Source organism: Cygnus atratus, chromosome 15, assembly GCF_013377495.2.
Source record: "Cygnus atratus isolate AKBS03 ecotype Queensland, Australia chromosome 15, CAtr_DNAZoo_HiC_assembly, whole genome shotgun sequence".
In the NCBI taxonomy this organism is placed as follows: Eukaryota; Metazoa; Chordata; class Aves; order Anseriformes; family Anatidae; genus Cygnus; species Cygnus atratus.
In genome coordinates, this window is record NC_066376.1 from 10,761,961 (window position 1) to 10,781,524 (window position 19,564).

The 19,564-nt window shown below is 37.7% G+C and overlaps 1 long non-coding RNA gene across 5 annotated transcripts in view; it reads right to left on the bottom strand.

The window, feature by feature from the left end:
• The window catches only part of LOC118249135 (uncharacterized), an 87,652-nt gene extending 81,937 nt beyond the window's left edge, over positions 1-5,715 (bottom strand). For all 5 annotated transcript variants that reach the window (XR_007708878.1, XR_004778956.2, XR_004778954.2 and 2 more), the window contains exon 1: positions 5,054-5,715. This is a non-coding gene — a long non-coding RNA (uncharacterized LOC118249135). The remainder of the gene's footprint in view (positions 1-5,053) is intronic.
• Between the last annotated feature and the right edge of the window lie 13,849 nt (positions 5,716-19,564).

The following is a 19,564-nucleotide window of genomic DNA, read 5'->3' on the forward strand; positions in this document are numbered from 1 at the left end:
TGCTGCAAGAACTCGAAAGGTAACAGGGCATCAGGTAACATATTGCAGATTGCATAATGAGTGATTCATTTGCCTTCATATATGCAGAGCTATAGACTTACATGTTTGTTCTGAATAGGAAAAATAAGTGTTTGATTAACGTCAATATAGAAAAAAAATCTGCCCTACTCACCTGCATCCGGAACACACCTGCTGGCAGTTATTCTGAGCAGGATTTCCTATTTCTTGTATCGCAACAATTTTAAAATCAAATCTCAAACACTAAATTATTTCAACACCAGAAGTATTTTATAACTACTTTACAAAATATTACAATTTAACAATTTTACAACATTACAATTAACAAAGGAAACTTTTGTCAAGTGGAATTTTCCTCTTTTTGTTTCATTGAAACTGATGGGGAATAAAGCCCTACAACAGACACAGTGAGGAGCAGCATGCATTCTCAGCTAACTTCTAGCAGAATTAATGCCAATTCTTCATTCTGTGTGCCATCTTCATGAATAAATTAATAGGCTTCATAACTATGCAAATCTTTTACAGCTCATTAACTTATTTTGAGAACACTATTAATAATAAAAAAGTATCATAAAAAATAAATAGAAATAAAATCTATCAGATACTGGTTAAAAAATTGGATACAGAGTCCAGTGGGATGCATTTTCTGCTTGGTATCTAAATACCCATTGGTGTTAACTATACTTAATATTAATAGTTCTGTGCAAGTATGAAAAAGAAACCAGGTAAACTTGAGTAGATTTAAGTACTTCTTAAAACTCTGGCAAAAGTAAAAGCAAAAATGAGCAGTTGACCACTTTCAGTTGGTATCTCTTTGACATTTAGATAGCAATTTTGCAGCCCTGTCTTTCCACATTAAATTCCTGGTGAAATATTGTTTCACCAGAATGCAGTGTTTCTTTATATAATTGGAGGTTAAAAACTGAAAAACCAAAGTGAGAGAAGAAATAGTCATTCCAATAACAAATCTTACATTTCTTTAGTTTAGGGTGACAAAAGTTGCTTACAGAGTTAGCAGTGCTTACAGAGTTAGCATGAAACTGTCCTGCTAGACCTGTGCTCAGAAAAGCATCTAATCAATCTTTTTTCATTTTTATATATTTGGCAGAAGAATGTAGGTGGCTGTATATGTCTAACGTGAAACAACAATGCCTATACAGAATGTGACATCTGCCTTTCAAATAGATTTTTTCTATTTCTATTTCATAAACACTAGTTTCTAAACTGAAAGAGTAGACTTTTGACAGTAGCTCAAATCTGCTACCCTTGGCGTGACACTACCTAAAACAATACACAATTAACCCCACACAGGGGGTAGGATGTTATCATCTCACATCTCTTTATAAGCACAGACTCAAAAAGCTGCTGAGTGAAAAAGCAGAACCACCCTTCTTGTGATATGCAGTACTCTCAGAGCACACCTCAGAGAAATACTTAGGGACACTTCGGTATCAGACACATGCCAAGATCTATTTGGTTTGACTCACAAAGAATCATGGAATGTCCCAAGTTGGAAGGGACCCACGAGGATCATCGAGCACAACACCCAGCTCCACACAAGACCACCCCAAAATCAGACCCTATGTCTGAGAGCGGTGTCCAAACGTTCCTTGACCTCTGTCAGGCTCAGTGCTGTGACCACTACTCTGGGGAGCTGTGCCAGAGCCCGACCACTCTCTTGGTGAAGAAATTTTTCCTAACACCCAGCCTGACCCTCCCCTGTCCCAGCTCCATGCCGTTCCCTCGGCACTCCTGTCACTGTCCCCAGAGAGCAGAGCTCAGCGCCTGCCCCTCCACTCCCCTCGTGAGGGAGCTGCAGGCCGCCATGAGGCCTCCCCTCGGCCTGCTCTGCTCTGGGCTGAACAGACCAAGGGACCTCAGCCACTCTTCATACATCAGGAGAAAGCTCCCCTTGACCGGCTAGCAGTGCTGTGCCTGAAGCACCCCAGGACACGGTTGGCCCTTTTTGCTGCCAGGACAGCAAAAATCTGTTGGCTCAGATTCAACTTGCCGTTGACCAGAACCCCCAGATCCCTTTCTATGGGGCTGCTCCCCAGCCTCTCATCCCCTGTACATATATCTGCCACACCCCAGATGCAGAATCCGGTACTTGCTAAATTTCATTACATAAATTTCACCTTCACTATGTTATCATTTTTAGATACACTTGAAGCACAGCTACATCATGCACCTCTTTTATATGCACAGGAATTACATTTTTATGATGAGCTAAGTGATAAGAAACATTTGGAGTGATGCAGGGACACGTTTCTACTTAAGTACATAAACCTACGTACAACTGGTATTTCATCTAGGTATTCCAGACAAACGATGGATGGGAAAACAGGGCAAGAATATAAGCACAGTTTATTTGAAATGGCAAAGCCTTGGCAGGAGTTTGGGTTATTTTAAATGAACAAAACATTTTACTGTAATATTATTGTTGCTTCTTTGTTGTATACAATCTCTTCTGCTCATAGAAGTGACTGTATTTCCATAGCGTAAACTATACCGGTGATCAGTGGAAAACAACTTAAAACCATATCAGAGTGAAACACTTTGTGTACCAGTCCAACTCAGAAATTCCAGGACTACAGCTTTCTGTTAATCATCCAGCACATTTCACACGCACATAAGAAATCAGAAGGCTCCTCAGAAAGTACATTTTAGCTAAGTATAATTTATATTTAAATATTATATTATTTATATATTATTATTATTATTATATTATATTTATATTTCTTCCTCTTATGCTAATCTCAAGCAACCTCTCAAATATAAAATATTAACAATTTCAAAATGAAAAAGCAAACCACACTGAACACATGTTGGTGTGACAGCTGCCAGAACGGATAAAAGAGCTGATTTTCTCCTAAATGCCATAAGGAGCTTCACATACAGTTCATGCACGACAGGTTTGGGTTTTGTTGCACAATTCCATGCTTAGTTAGAGATTATCTGATCTTCAGTGGACCAGTTGTGACCCTGCAAAATCCCAGCAAAGAAACACTCTACTTCTTGTGATCTGCAGAGGTTGCTCTCTTTCTAACTGCTGGTTAGTGGTGGTAATTTGTTGTTCTGCATGTCATGATGTGACAAGGTGGCAGCAGTTACCTAGGGCACCAGTCACATTCAGAGAGACTTTTAATTGATTTTAGTATGGCTTTGACAAAATCTTTCAAGGAACCATGCCCTTATATACAACCCCATCAGACAATTCAAAATACATTTTTTTGCTCATTCCCTACTGAATTCTACAACAACAGAAATTACTTCTTGGATGATTTTTTAATTAAAAATGATCCTTTGGACCATTTTCATTTCAGTCTTCTTTCTAACAAATTCATCTTGTAACCCACAAAAAATGTATATTTGCTTACTATAAAAGGAACAAGACAGGCTCAGTTGACTTTGTTTTTTCATTGCAAAGACTCAGCTAAGAAAACTTTCATGAGTGACTCAGTGAAATTTAAGACTATCAGACCAACACTCCAACTAAACACATTTATATTTGTTCTGCAGTCAACAATGTCACTTTGTCACAACTACATTCACCATAGGCTCTAGATAAAAGAATATCTAATGTGGTATATTTTAGCAAGTATTTGTGAAGAGCTATGTTCAAAGGCCACATGACTCAGAAAATTTGCATGGATGAGTATATTCAGATGGTCACTCAGGAAGTATTTGTCTTAAAAAATAGTGCCACTAGATTGTCCTACTTTCAGATTCTTCTGTGAATGGCAGGCAAGATCATATATTTAACAGCTAGTGGTTGTACCTATGAAAAAGGTATCTAGGTTCTACTAGGAAAAAGTTCTCTATTAGAAAGCAATTGCTTCACATTTCTGTCTAGGTCTGGAGTGAAAGGCCAGTGAAAGGTTCATTCAGTTTCACCTCAGCTCCTCCAAACATCATACTGAATCTGAATACATTCAGATTAACACTCCATTTATGGATAATAACATGTAAACACTCTCATTTAGATCCATTTTTCATTTGCAAAATGGTATTATTCACATACTGAGAATGTTGTGGCATTTAATTCAACCTGTAAAATGCTTGGATCCTCTCAGAGTGAAGAACACATAGCAGTTTTTGGTCCCAGGCTTTTCTAATGCATAGTTATCTCATTCCAGAAATCGTGTAAGCACAACTATTCTCACTGGATTTATATTTGGGCAACCAGTAAAAGGAGAGCAGGGAAATCCCAGTGGAAAGACTTCACATTTAATTCTAGAAATAAACACAGCAATCCTTAGCCCATCACCATTTACTCATTGTTTCACTATGGCTCTAACGTGTTTGATGGCATTAATTGTTGGTGGGTTTTTTTCTTTTCTTTCCTTTTTTTTTTTGCCAATGCTTTTAAAACAAGTACTTTGCTAGCTCTGCATTACAGCCAGCAATATAAAAATCACATTAAATTATATTAAATTACACTAAAGCAATAAAATATATTTTGATGTCAGCCACCCATCTGGAGGCTCCTTTTTACTTTTGCTATTTTCTAAAGAAAAATTTTACACTGAGAAATATTGCTGAAAATCCTCTGGCTTCTTCCCAGCTCAATTTCCACTGCCTTTGATTCAATCCGCTGATTTTCCCCCATGCTCTCTCTCTTCCATGCCTGATTTTAAAGGACAGTGTGACTTGGAGCAGCTCAGAAACCTGTCCTGTGACTAGATTAGAGGAAAAGGTAGAACTATAAGGATTTCTTATCTTGCTTTCTGTTTATAAACTGTCCATCATAGACTGAATCAGCAAGACTGGATGGATCTCATAATTGTTTCCTATTACAGAATGCTGTTCAAAAGAAGTCTTCAGCACATTGAGCAAGACACAAAGCTTGCCTGACCTGACAACTAGGAAGTCCAGTGTTCAGATGGACACCTCATCTTCAACTCCATCCTGCAATGTACAGTTTCCAAACAGCACATCAATTAATCACAGCATGAGACTACCGCTGTCTCCAGGTGTAAGCACCCAGCTGTTACCTTACCTTAACAGCCGCAGACATCCCAGGTTCCCTTACCTGTACATTTTGAAAAGAAAGCACCAAACTCTTCAGGTTAGTTGAATGGTATTAAAAGGCCACGTTCCTTAACTTTCTGTTGTCTGTTGTTGTTTTTTTTTTTGTGTTGCATTCCTCCATGCTACAGGTATGCACTTATCAGGTCAATCCATTAGCCAAGTACGACTCCTAGAACCAACAAGAATATATACCTTCTAATCAATCTGGCTATCAGATCAGCAATCCCAACCGTATTCTCTTTTGGCTCCTGACTTTACAGTCAGAATCACAGAGCAGTCTCATTCCTTCGGCATTACTTGGCATTTTGTTGAAATCCCTAAGGCAATTAAAGGATGCCCTCAAACTTCTCAACTTTAGTTTCTTGCCCTCAACCAAAAATACCACTGGGATGACGTCACACCAAGACACAGAATTAATTCAAAATTAACTGCCTTTTTCTGCCCTTATTATACCTTTCCAATTTGTTAGTCAGTCCCTTATTTTACATTCCTCTTAGTGAATATAAAGTCACATCTAGAAGCTTTAGTTCCATCTCTTTAGCTAGATCTTCCTCATGGCTTTTCTTTCTAACACCTCACCCATACGTGCACCCATATCCCTTTGAAATTAGTATTTAAAGTGTTCCACAGTTTCAGATGGTCCATTTATCTTTTGTGACACCACACATTGCTACAAAACAGACTGTCTTCAAATGATGGCTAAGTTTTCTTCTCATTAGCATGACCTAGAAAGAGAGAAACTGACTCATACCTGTGGCTCTGGGAACACCCACTCCCCAGGGATATGGGGAAACCCAACCTCAGAGGAGGGGGGTTGCTTGGGAATTGTGCACATGGAGCCGATTTATCTGTCACAAGAGATATTATTGCTGCAGCAAGCTTAACGTCAGAGTCATGAAAATCTCATACCACAGGGACAAGGCAGCACAAATAATAAGATGGGTATCTGTTGTACTTCTAAGACAAATAGAGGGAAATTAGCTTTCCATGACAAACTGTGGAAAAAGGAAGAAATTACCATGAAAGGAAGCTGAAAGCACACTGTACATGAGGAACTACTATTTTACCAACTAAGACATCCTAATTAGATCTCTCACCAGAGAACAGCAGTAAACCTTCTATGTTGGAGCACCTGGCTTAATTTATTGCTGACATTTTAAACCTTAATGCATTTCTACATATAAGCACAGATGGTGCAGTGCTGTCTGATAAACCTTCTCCCTGTGGCCCTAAGAACCATTTATACTCCATTCATCCCACAGATCCAGAATAAAGAAAGTTCAAGAGGTTCCTGTGTGCACGGGTATGCCAGGGAGGAGATAACTACCAGGAAGTTAACGGGAATAATTAGCCAGAAGAGAGCAAGCCATTGCTGAGTTTACAGGAATAGTCTTAAATGTCCAACACTGTTAGAAAAACTTAAAAAAAAAGCTGTTAATGTTATCCTAAGAACTGCAGGCTGCAGTTGTGGGACAGAGAGTGACTGGATGTTTTTCCATTGCTGCTGAGGGCACTGGACAGCGTAAGGTTAACAGCTACTGCAGAACAGCCATGGCTGCTGAAGGCAGAAGGAAAGTAGCTCAGCTCCTTTTACATGAGAAAGTGCTGTTTTTCTTCACACTGATGCTCAATATTGCATGAAATACTAGAGAAAATATTTTTTTCTTTCTGACTTAAACCTGCTGAGATCCTTCTATTATGGCATAACCTTGTACAGCACCTTAATTTCCAAGGAACCTCTGCTAAAGCATGCAGACACGCAGACCTTCACGTCCAAGTGCTTGGGAGCAACACAACCAAGCATATCAATTGTGTTATTTAAACCTGCCTCGTTCCTGTTTCTCTGCCTACCAACTAATTTATACACTTTATGCAGTTATCTTATATGATGAAACAGAATTTGTTGCTAGAGGCCCTTACAAATGAAAGGTGTTAGGAAATTTCTCTGTCACTTAGCTCCAACTCTACTTCAGCCAGTCCTGCTATGAGATTTCATATCAAAGCATTTTCCTGAGAAAACAGAACGCAAAATCTGACAAAACCATATGCGTATATGCTATTGGGGATCATTTAATGTTTGTATATATACTTTTTAGTGTTTTAGATGTATACATCTCTAATCAAATAAGTATGCTTTTATCTCTTACATTGCTCTGTTTCCAAGAGCCAAACATAATATATCTTCTTACAACTGCAAATTCTCTTTGCAATTCACAGAACAGATACAGGTGGATACCCAGAAGTGTTAAGATACTCAGATCCATGGAGCCAGTTTGGCAGTAGTAAGAATGTACACATGAACCAAGAAACCCACCAAAATCAGAAAGTTGCCATCTGCTTAAACTGCGGAGAAATATTCTTTCTTAATTCACTGTTATCAAGACCAAAACAGAAAAAAAAAAAACTTCAGATAAGAAAAAGAAAGCTCTAAAAGATTTTTCTTTTTAAAAAAAAGTAAAACATGAGAATAGAAACTTGACAACCCTAATCAAGTATTGTCATCTCATTTGCATATTTGCACAAGAGGACATGAATATGCAACTGCAGAAGCTTCTGAAAAAAAGTCTAAATAATAAACCGCATTTATTTAATGTGCTTACTACCTTTTGTCTTGTTTTATTTGTTAAGAAAGCATGCTAACTATTCCAGGTCACAGTAAATACCTCCAACATTATCCATCAGAATGGGATCACAGGAATACACGTGCTTTAAGGACAACTTGTTCTGATGCACGATTCAGTTGCTTATGTTTTTAAAGACACATTCAAACTACTTTAGATTCTATTTAATTTTATACAGTGATATCTTTTTCCTTACATGCTCAAATATCAGATCCTGTGTGAGACTGTGGTAAGAGCAAAGCAAACTATCATCAAACAGGATACCAGATGTTTGGGAAAATAGAAATCAGAGAGAGGCAGGAGGAGGAACAAAAGAGGCAACAGTTGGCAACGATCTTCCTTCTTTCTCATTATCCTCCATTTGCTTTCCATTTAACATATCAATTATTCAGCATAATTGGCTGTCCTTTACCTTACTGCTTCTTCAAAGATGGTGCATATCACAATACTGTTGCACTGATTTGCATCAACTGAGAGTTATCTTTCAGCCAGCCATCAAAAGAAAAAGCTATTTCTGTCTAGAGAGCTGTTCATACGGCAGCAGCAAGAGTGAAATGAATCACTGCCTCTAACAGGCAACATCACAGTAAACATCTACTTGCAGACACAGAATCCAACCAAAATCAACCGATACTGATGTTCAAGTCTGTATTTTTTCTCTTCTGTTATTTTTCACAGGAACGTTTATCTTGTAAAATCACATGGCCTGGAAGCACCAGTTAAAAATTTGTGGGTGAATATTCTCTGCTTTGCACTGACAGTTTCAGAAAAACTAGAGTAATTTTATACTGAATGAGGATTAATTCAATTTTTTCCAGCCTGCCGTAAGCCTTTAACCAAGGCCATCTATGTTCTGCTTCCCTCCTTGAGGGATATTTTTCCAGTGAATTCCAAGTTGCCATTCAGAATGCACTGGGTCAACAGATAATTAAACTTCAGCGTCACTCCCAGTGAATTCATCTCAGTCCTTCTTTATCTTTGTTATCCAAAGACCTCCACAGTCAATCCCAACAACTGTGTTGTAGAGCACTGCCCTACCCATCTGGGACCACTGCAGTCCATCACAGTTCATTTCCAGCAGCATTTTCCCTGGCATTTCAGAAGTGAGCAGCTATCAGGATGAGTTTTTTTGGCCAAGGCAGCTTACGCTAACCCTCCATCTCTATTGAAGAACTTGTTTTTCACCATGAGCCTCCATCAGGCCCAAAGCAGCCATGAGATCTCTACCATTTGAAGACTTTCAGTTTCTTCACTTGGGCAAGGCCTTGAATGTGTGGATCTAGTTTTGAAGTTAGCCCTGCTTTGCTTTAAGCAGGGCATGGTCTTGATGACCTCCAGAGATCTCTTCCAGCCCATGTTATTCTATATAACAAAAACACATCTTCTTTGTATGGTAGAGGAGGAGAACAATCCACTTGAAAAGATGAGAGCCAACAGTGTGCTGTTGAGACAGAGGAATGACAGCACTGCAGTTTACATTCCGCGGGATGGTTGAGGACCATCCCTTCCAAGAAGGGAAACAGGAGCTGTTGCTGCGGGAGGAACTGCATGTCCTCCCCAGCCAGACAGGCCAGCCATCACAGCTGCGAAGGTTTTCATGGAGCTCCTAAGATAACACATTGAAAGCATACTGGCTTTTAGTGTTGTTTGTTTGTTTTCCTGATTCAGTTGAGAAACTTAAAAAATTGTATATACAAGCATCACTAGAGAAAGTAACTGGCTTAATTATTCAACTTTTTTTTGTTTTGTTTTTAATGGATGTCTTCATGAATTCAGACAGCCTTCAAGGCTAGATAGGAAGAGATATTAGCCAGCTGTGGTTGCTGATGGTCCAGAAAATCCCTAAGAAACCTTGTTTAAAACCTTTGATCAATTCTTTTTACTTGATAGCAGCACAGAGACTCATCAGGTTGCATTTCCTAGTAAGAGAATTTGACTTTAAAGAGTAAAATTGAAGATATTCAAAGTTAGCTACCTTTCTCATTCCTCCATTGGCAATTAACAGCTAGTGGTTATATACTATTTAGTTTGGTGCCAACATTTTCAGAGTCTAATGTTTTCTAGTAAAGAGGAACGAGGTCAGAAAACTATTCAGATACATTACTTTCCAGTCTCTTTTTCTTGATCCTTAAACTTACTGATGCCAATTAGCAAAGTACTAATGAACCTCTACCTATATTAAATGGCTGCTGCAGTTCCTGAAACAAGCCAATTACAAGCCTAACTCTCTAAGAAAAAACTGAATTGGATCACGATATGCATTCTAGTTAATGAGGAGTATTTAATGTACTTCTTCTTGCAGGGTGCTCAAGTGGGTCACAGCCAGGTAATTGCATTGACACTTCACTGCGACCGATCTTTGGAGTACTGATATGCTGGTTTATAACCAACCCGATTATCGTACACGCAACTCAGTATTGCGAGCACTCCGCTCCTCATTTCACATGATAATTCTGCATACTGATGATTGACAACTAATAGCTTTGTGTAACCGTACTGGTACCAGGGAACTCAAAATCAAACTGCGTGGAAGCTTTTCAGCAGTATTAGCATTTACTGTCACAGAATCACAGCGCCATTTGTGCTGAAAAACTCTGGAAATCACCTAGCCTAACCCCTTGATCATAGCCAAGCTAACTGCAAAGTTCAGTCTGGTTGCTCATTCCTGCTCTGAGAACCTGCAGGACTTCCATAATTGACCTGGGCAGCCTGGCTGCAGTGTTTAGCTGCTCATACACTTCTCTCATGCCTATTTAATTAGGTAAAGGCTATAGAATTTGCTCTTTTTTTCTGATCCTTCTGTAGTACTTTTCCAGTATTCATTCCTTTTGCGTTAAATGAAGCGTTAGAATTAGTTCTCTCAAATCTTCAGTTTTTCCACCAGCATTTTAAAATGTTCTTATATTAAACAGCAATTAAACAGAATCATCGTATACATTTTCTAGTACCTCTCCAGTGAAGAAATAGGAAGAGATACAACGCAGCTGTGAGCTGGCAGTGCCTACAGACAAATCCATAAATGAGTAGAGGTTTCAGGCACTCTCTAATTTAAACCACTATCCAAATCTGTTTAGGAAGCTTGGTAAACAGCCCAAAATATTGCATTTTTCTGAGTCCAATGAACAGGACCAGCCAGGTGCATCCCTGTATAATTTCCTAGCAACGTCAGCTCAGATAATATAAGAAAGGAAACTTTTTAAAAAGTATATGATCTATTCATGTAAAATTGTGTTGTCTCAAAATGCATGACACCATGAACTAACTTCCATTTTTAAACTCTCCATGAAGAAAGGAGAATCTGTATTCCCATTTGGAAAACCTTTTATCATAATTAGTAATGAACTTAAAAGTTGCTTTGCTACTTTTCAGCATTGTAGTTCAGAAAGATTCATCACTCACAATAGATGTTCTAAACCCTACCCTTAGTTCTAAAATGGGAGAGACAATTTGCTAAATAAGCAACATCTGAACATCTTTAAATACCCAGTGACTGAACAGGAATTTTGATGCAGAACCATGAAAATTTGTGTCCCTTCTGCCACAGACTGTAACTTCAGTAAGTTGTAAATATTTTGAAAACTTAAGTTCTAATAAAGAGAATGGAACAATACACCTCAAAAATATACATCTCCTTTGAGGATATGCAAGACAACATTCCTGACATTCAGATTTTTATAAATCTGGGTTTATATTTATAACAAAACTACAGAAGAAGGCATTATTGATAAGAGAGACTCTGAAAAATTCGAATAATGAAAAGACATTTCCATATAGGTATTTAATTATCATATCCATCTTACATTGCCCTAATGCTCTGAAACAAAAGCCAATGTTTCCTTTTCATCCTAAGGAAATGAGCTTTGTTCATACATTATTGAAATGTACTTATCTACCTGGTACACACAGGGATGACCCTGGTAACACTGAGGAGCTGTGCTCCTATTTCAACCTGCTCATAATTTAATTAGCACTATTTAAAATATATCACGTTTGATGCAGAACTAAGAATGCTGCCCCTTTGTCGGTGTCACAGAAAAGTGGCCATTTTTCCTCCCACTTTCTCCCCTTGATATGGCAGCTTATTAATTGCTGTAAAAAGCAAGAAGCAATTAACATGAAACTCAAGAAGGTTTGGCTGGCACTGACAGTAAAAGGTTATAGAAGTTGTGTATACTGTTTGCTTTTTCAGTATTTCACAGATTTATTAGGTAAATGCGAGTACCTTAGTGCTGGTTTTAGACATCCCGACAATGCTTCAAGCTGAAGAATTCCCCTATGAGATTAATGAAGGTCAAAAGTAAAAATTTATTAAAGAACAGAAAAAAACATACCAAGAATAGAAAAGAACAAGCACTGTAGAGCTAGGACTTTCATTGCTAATCTTTACACTTCAAGATTTTAAAAGTCTCATAAGAGAGTTCCTTAACAGAAGTTTGTAGCAAGAATGCAGAACCACACTAGACAAAAAAAAAAAAAAAGCACTGATTAATTCATCAGTCTCATTTAACTACACATGATCAGTAATAATATTTAAAGAATGATACTTGCCCATTCTGATTGAAGTCAAAGCACTTTCCTAATGAAATATTTCCCTTTTCCTCTGATATATAATCAAATTTTACTTTATAAAGGAGCAACAGAAGTCTCAAACGTATGAATTCTGGACACCTTCAAACATTTTTCAAAAATCAGCCAAATCCCATTTCAACACTGACTTTCTCAGGGTGCAAAACTCTGCTCAAATAATAGTTTTAACATGTGATTGAGGCATACAATGAATATATTTGGCTTATATTTTCTTATACATAAGACTAACTTTCCTTGAGCTATGGACAAGAAAGACAAAAAAAATCTTTCTTTCATTATAAGTATTCTCCACAGGACAGATCTCCAGTGGAGGGCCCCTGCAAAAGAAATACAAATATGGATTTATCTTTGCACTTGAAAGACCAAAGAGCTCATTTCCACAAGCACACTGAGGATATAAATAAAATCTGTTAAGGAAAGTTCTGATGTAAGCATCAAGATGATTCTTTCTTTTTTCTTTTTTTTTTTAATGCTTTTCATTAAAAAGAGAAATTCTCTAACACAGTGGTATAATGGCAAGAAACTCTTGGGGGGAAAATTGTTACCCCTCTAGCTCAAACTTCAAGAATTAAGAAAGAGCAATGTATGCTGAAAAGTCATGGCAGGCAACTGCTTCCCTCTTTCCCTTATTATTCAACTTAATTATTCCTCAGATATTAGTGATTAAAAAAACCTCACTTCACTCTTATGTGATCTGTGATAGATTTATTGCAGCAAAGCTTAGATCAGCAATAGCCAGTCCTTTCCTAACGGGATAACCTCAATTGCTTGCTAGCTTCCCTGCCTCTTCCTTTGATGATGATCAAAATATTGACAGTAGGGCATCTAAGACTCAACTAGGAGTTTCTTTGTGTTTCAGAATTTCTAATCTTATCGTTTTTCAGCTTGTCTTTTTGAAACCTTAATACATAATGTACCTCCACCTAAATTTTCCTGGATCTAAAGAGTTTACCTCTGAACAGGATGTGTTGGTCTCAAAGCTCTCATGCAGTACTTCGTAAGACCCTATGGTGGATCCTGATCAGCATCCAAGAACTGTCTTTGGGATCAGATATAGGACCATGGTGAGAACTTTTGAAAATCCCCACAACATACCACTAACAGAGCAATTAACCAGGGATGGAGTCCAAGATTATAACAAGATCAGATTTCAAGAAACTCCATGATATGTCCAGCTGTTCAATAATTCACAGGAAGACATCCCATATATGATGGCAAATTACAGCACTGTCTGTTTACCTTGTTAAGTGTATGTCAGGTGTGACAGGGTAACAGAAGCTCCAGAAGAGAGAGAACTCTTATCAGAGGGAACTGAACACTTCTGGGGAAAGAGAATGCTGAAATGACCTGGTTCCAATGAACAAGAAATAATGTAGTACTCAAGCTTCATTATATGGATAAAGATCAAAACTGACTGAGTTTCTAAGGATCATATGCTGTGTAAAAGAGTTAGAGATGCTAAAAATACATATTTTAATATAAATCTCTTGCAGATGCTTTCAGTAGAAAAATACATAGGTGTCTGGATTTTTATAGTCTGTTTTTCCTTTCTGATTTGATAAAATGTTTTAAAATAGCGCTTTCACAGCCCAGTCCACTGACTTCAGCTGACTTTGATTCAATATGTTGGCTTACCCTGAGAACTGGATGCTTGTATGAAATCAAATTAATAAATCTTTACAGCCATTGCTATGCATTTCAATGGAGCTTTAAAATGCTAATGAACAAAAGAGTTCCTAAATTTCCCACTGGTGCTTTCTGCTGTTTTCCTGTTTCTTACTTGGTTGGCCACAGCAACCACAAGGCTAAGACATTATTTCGAATTAAGAACACAGAGTTACAGTTAATCCAGAGCAAGTTGCAGTAATAACTTGCCTAGATAATGAAATCAATTGTCAAGGTCATTCTGTTGGATAAATGTGAGACTCAATCCTTTAAAAGTACTTGGTAGTACACTCACTGGTAGATCAGGCACGAAACACTTCTTGACAGCATGCCTCATTCAGCCCATAAAACACCAGCAGAGTACCAGACTATTCTTTCCTGACCACTCTGGGATCTGGTTTAGCCTAACGAAGCAGTGATTACTCCAACAGCAGAGTTAAACACATCATGATGTCTTCCCACTGCTTCTGCAAGACACTGTAGGCACGTGTCAGGGGTTTGTACGCTGAGAATTTCTGGAATTGTTTTCAGGACCACCGTATCATACCCAGAAGAATTTATCGTGCAGAGGACTGCAGACAAGTACAGAGATAATGCCTTTTTTTTTTTCCTTTATCTGATATGAAGAAAACTTATAGGATAAGAAGAAGTTTCAGAACAGGACTAAGTGCTAAAGACAAGGCTTCAGACTGATTGATTATACAGAGAGGGGCAGCAGAGATAACTCATGACCACCAGAAGCTTTCTCTTTTCTCTCTTTTCTTTGTGTTAGCCTCAAGCCCAGAAGGCACAGTAAGGAGCAGCGGTGAGGCTTCCTGCAGGCTCTCCTGCTTTCTGCATTCCCTGACACTTCTTGAAGTGCTGCTGCTCTACTCTGCTCCCTCCCTTCTCCATGTAGGTCCTAGCTGGTCTCCTGCTCTGCAAGTCCCACGATCAATTCTGTTCTCCAGCTTAAGAATTTCTTTAAAAAGAGTCTGAAAAAGTCTCATCCTGGACAGAAGGATAGTGGGAAAAGATGAGAAGATGAGAATGAGGTGTTAAACAGATTAAGAGCATCTCCTCTAGGGTCCACTTTGCCTGGGTTTAATTTAGGAACCTTTCAGTAAAGGAAAGCGTGTGGGTGTGCACACATGCAAATGTATGCATATATGTGCAAGAGGTTGGAAACCTGGCAAGAAGCCCAAATCAGCTGTTCAGCAAAGACAGATCTTTAGGCTTAATGATTTCACTTAATAATTTGCTTTGAAGGCAATTCTCTTGCTATAAAACCACACTGTTATTCTCAGTCTTGTGTACCATTTTCATGATATAGTTTATGTTTTGCCTTATATTTATAGATAAATCAAACATTATTTCAATGACGTGGGTCTGTTTATTAATAATACCCATTTGTGTTCAAAAGAGTTCATTTCTATTTTTATTTTACAGAGAAAAATGGATAAAGGAAGACTATCTGACAAGGTGGAAACGTCTTATAGTCATCCCTCAGGTAGTGTAACTGATATCAGAGAAGACAACACAGACACACTACATAAGTATTTAGGACAGGTTTCGTTGGTTGTTTTTTTTTGTCATTTATTTTTCATGAGGTTCTTCATCTTTTTGCAAAACAAAACCTCATATAAACTCATACATATTTCCTATTTTAATCATGGTGTTGTTTTTTGTTTTTGTTATGTGGTATTTTTTTTCCTGAAAATAATTATTTTCATATAGGTAGCATAGAAGAGGTACTCACTAAAATATGAAAGAATAAGGATAGCCTGATTCAGTCAAGAAGTTGCCTGCAGAAGAACTACCAAAAACTTTCTCTTACTTCTGTAAAAAAGGGCTTAAAAAGAAATTACCATGGGCTTGTACTGAAGAACGCAAAACAAGTTTTTCCCATTCCCAGATGAAAATCTGTACTCTTAGTAAGTTCTTCTGAGAATAACTACCAGAAGTTTCTTGCCTGTAGCATGGATGCTGATTTCAACAGGAAGAAGCACACAGCTTATATGTATATGGCAATAGCTATTATCATTTTTACCAAATGCAAAATTATTCAGAAGCCAATAAAGGAAGCACTTCTACAAACCTGAGATGAAAATATTATGATATTCCCTTCTGATTATTTTAGTAGTATTAATTTTCTACTGCCACATTTCTACATCTTTCAGTGCAGAGCATATTTCCTTGTTCTGCTCCTTTATCATCCAGCTCCAAAAAAAAATCTTCTTACAGGACAAAATGCATTCCAGCTGTCAGCCTTTCCTAGAGCAGGTTTCACAGCACTGCCAGAGAAATACACTTTATAACCATAAAGCTTTGTGTAACTAAGACACACATGTAAAGAATACTCAAAGTAGAGGACTGGAATAATTATGCTAATAAATAAAAGGCTTTTGTACTGTTGATATAGTTATCTATAAAATAACTCCATTAGACTTGGAACCACATGAAATATAGCGTAATTGTTCAGCTTAAAGCTTTATCATACTTGAACTACACAAATCAATAAGTATTACAACATTAAATAGACTTCTTATATTCAGGTTTTCTTGGCTTCAACTTATGCTTTGGAAGAAAAATATTTTATAGAGATTAAACAGAAATGGTTCCTTTTTAATGGGTATTACTTCTCTGCTCACATAAAAAAAATCTATTTCTTATGACTCAATTTTTCAACTCAACGACCTGTTTTCCTCACTACTTACGTATGCCAATAGAATAGGTGAAGCTGATGGATTACAATTCTCAGATTGTGACCAATACATACCATATAACGGAATAAAGGTCTTTCAATATTTGCTTTTTTTTTTTTTCCTCCCCAAAAAGAAGAAGTGAACAGGGACATGCAGCTTCAGAGTAGTGCACAGTCCTTTCATATGACATGCTCGATTAATAGAATATACAAAAAAATAAACACAGCAATATGGACAATCTTCACTGTATTTGTACAGATTAACAAGATTTGAATATAAAGAGCGTGTATGATAATATATATGAATAAAAATACTATAATAAGAACCGCTGCTTTTGGAATCCCGCCTAAGAAGCATTATGCTTATTTTTAAAGGTGACTGTACAGGAGAAGCCAACAAATGAATGCCTTTTCTCTATACAAGTTTTTTTAAATCTGTTTTGATACTTCTCGTTCAAAAGATGATGGCACATCTCCTTGTCTTGTGACAACATAAAAATCCATAGCCCAAGGTGGAATATTGAAGGATCTCATTAATATTGTTTCCATACATTTTAACATCTTTAGTGTTTGTTTCTGCAGAACATCTCTATACACAGTGCAATACTGCTATCCTCAGTCTAGAAAGGCACAAGAAAGAAAGAAAAGTCCATGGAAGGTGACGTATGGCAACACTATATTCTAATACCCTGAGTACATGAGCATAGCCGTTGTCAAAAAACTAACCTGAGACTCAGGATGCATCCAAACAGCAGGTCAAAGCTCTAACCGCAGTTTGTGCTAGGAAAGATGCTGGCAGCAATGTGGCACTGTGCCCCCGGGGCAGCCTGAGCTGCAGGGCATCCCGAGAGGCTGAAGGGATATTCTGCTGGGAAACCCAAGCTGATGTAGAACCACGACTGTTAAACTACAGCTATACAGATAGCTCATATTAACTGATATGGGTGCAAAAGATTTATAAATATGCTCAGGAAAAACAGGCATAATAATTCTATACTGTTCTGGGCATAAGGTCTTAGTTTTAAATATCAGTCTTCCAGGAACAGAACAAAAATAAATCATAGTTCTAAGAAATTCCCTCACTTTCATTTGACGTATCAGTTGTATTAAAAACCAAGACTTTTTCATTTTATTTTTGAATATTTTCCTCTCCTCTGCACTACTACTGACGTCAGGAAATAAGGAAAGTACCAGAACACTGCAGAACAGCATTCCATACAGGCTACTTTACCCTGCTGAGAAGAACGTTTCCAAACTCCAACATGGTTTTTACAAGAACGGCACAGAAGCAGCTTATGATGAAGGTGTTATGATGAACGGAGGCCTTACTGCATATTCACCAGAAGACTTTCCCCCATCACGCCCCCCTCACTTCCCTCTTTAGAGAAATGAGATTTTGGGAAGATTGCTTCCTATGAAAGCTATGAAAAGAAACTATGTTTCTTTTCTTCTCATTAACTCTCATCATGGTACAAATATTAGTTTCTTCTACTCTGCTTCTGCAAAACACCACATTTATAAAGGCACCATAAATGGATGCATACAGTGATAGAATAACTTGTATTTAATTTCACTTTTCAAAGAGAAAAGTATTATCAGCCCAGTTTCAATTCTGATTTCAGAGAATAATAGCTAGTAACTGGTTTTGAACACCTGCTTTTTATTAAAAAGCATTTAAATTTATGCTGGAAAATAGATGTATGGATTGATTAATCCTACAATCTAAGTGCTCTGTCTACGGTTCAACAAGTATACTAAATGCATACCCCGTTGTGACGCAAGCTTTCGCAAACTGCCTTGTCAAATAAAACTTCTCCTAAGCTAGTGGAGTCATTCGTAATGGTGACAGAATAATTTGCTCTTTGCACCTACCTGATCTCAGTCTGGGTTCTGCACCTGCCAGCCAGGACGTTAGCTGGTGTGTGTTACCATCTGCCAGCTCTGTGTTGGCACACGGTACTACGCATAGAAGTGGTCCGTTTGCAAGTACATTTTTTATTTTTTTTTTTAAAAGAGAGAGGACAAAGACACAACATAAGATGTGGTAACAGGAGTAAGACATCCAATATGTGCTCATTTCTAAGGAAGAAAAGCCCCTAAATATTAAGCCTCAGAAATCTCCAGACTAAAAAAAAAAAGTTATCCACTGAAATTCTTGTTCCTGCACAAGTTTTCAGAGAACACTGCCTCTTAAAAGCCCTGCTTCTTCCAGTACACACACAACAAAACTACGTAAGCACTTTGTCCTCCAAGCCCCACTATAATAAGCATCCAGGAGAGGTAAAATAACAAGCCCTGAACAGACTCCTATACCTACAGCAGTCCATAAGATTGCTCTGGGATACACCACAATTTTACTGGCCACTTAAGTATATGTAGCATTATCTACAAGATCTGTAACCTTTTTTTTTCAGGTGAGAAGGCAGAATCTCCATTAGTCCTACTCCTTCTGGTGAACACATCCTGTGCTCTGCTTCTGAGGGATGTAGCACCATTTCTACAACTCTCTCAATCTGTTTTAGTAAGTAGAAGAGAGAACTTGTAACAAGTTAGAAAAAAGTAAAAAGTGACAAAACAGTGAGTTTACAAAATCACACAGGAATTTGATTTTCTGTTTAAGATGCTTAGAATTACATCTAGCCCTTGCTCAGTAATAGATGCATACTACAGCAATCAGCAAAAAAGAACAGTTATTAAGAAAAGGAACTTAAGAGAGAGGAACCGCTACTCAGAGAGGAGAGGCCTGAGAGTTCCATTCAAATACCTTCTCTTCTTAACAAAGCATCAGGAGCAAAGCAAGTGGAAACCTGGTAAATGAGTTTATACCATACATAACTAAGCAGTGATATGCTGCCTCCATATAAAAGTGCAGACAAAAGTGTGGTAGAAAACATAAAGCTACTTGGGTGCATTAAAAGGAAATGAGAACTTCAAAAGAAGCTAAGTGTATAGCTTT